Source organism: Manis pentadactyla, chromosome 5 (assembly GCF_030020395.1).
Source record: "Manis pentadactyla isolate mManPen7 chromosome 5, mManPen7.hap1, whole genome shotgun sequence".
Lineage (NCBI taxonomy): Eukaryota > Metazoa > Chordata > Mammalia > Pholidota > Manidae > Manis > Manis pentadactyla.
The window spans coordinates 167,094,111-167,094,796 of NC_080023.1; positions in this window are offsets into that span (position 1 = coordinate 167,094,111).

Consider the following 686-nt stretch of genomic DNA (forward strand, 5'->3'; position numbering starts at 1 on the left):
TGTTAGCCCCCATTAGCTCCCATAATTCCGCATCGTAGTGTTATTTTTCCAGTATATTTTCCTTATTGTTGAGGTTTAATTCACATATCATATTGTTTGTCCCTTTAAGACATAAATGGCGTGCTTTTTAGTATATTCAGAGTTGTGCACGCATCACCACAGTCTAATTCTAGAACATGTTCATCATCCTCAAAAGAAACTCTGTGCCCGTTACCAGTCACGCCGCAGTCCCCTCTCTCACTCCTAATTTTCTCAAATTTGCTTTTGCAAATTTTTTTTTTTTTAAAGGGGCATTCCCCTGCCCCTAATTCCCTCAGCTTTCTTCTCTAATTTCTATCCTGCAGTCCCAACACAATTTAGCCCCCACGTGTTTATGCATGCTGTCCCTTACCTAGAATAGCCTTCCTTCTCCCTCTGGCTTATGCAAAGGTTACCCATGGGAAACACGTCTAGACAGGGAGTAGGGCTTCGACAGAGTAGGGTGAGGGCCTCTGGAAAAAAACAAAACAAGATAATCCATTGTGGGATTTGCTTTGGCCTGCTGGGGGGCCCAGTTTATTTTTCTGACTTTACCCAGGTGCTGCTTTTCTTCCTTCAGCCCTAAACAAATGATTTGCAACCTGGACAATGTAGCAAGTAAGCCCAAACCAACTAGAAAAAACAGGAAGGATGCCATCTTGAAAATA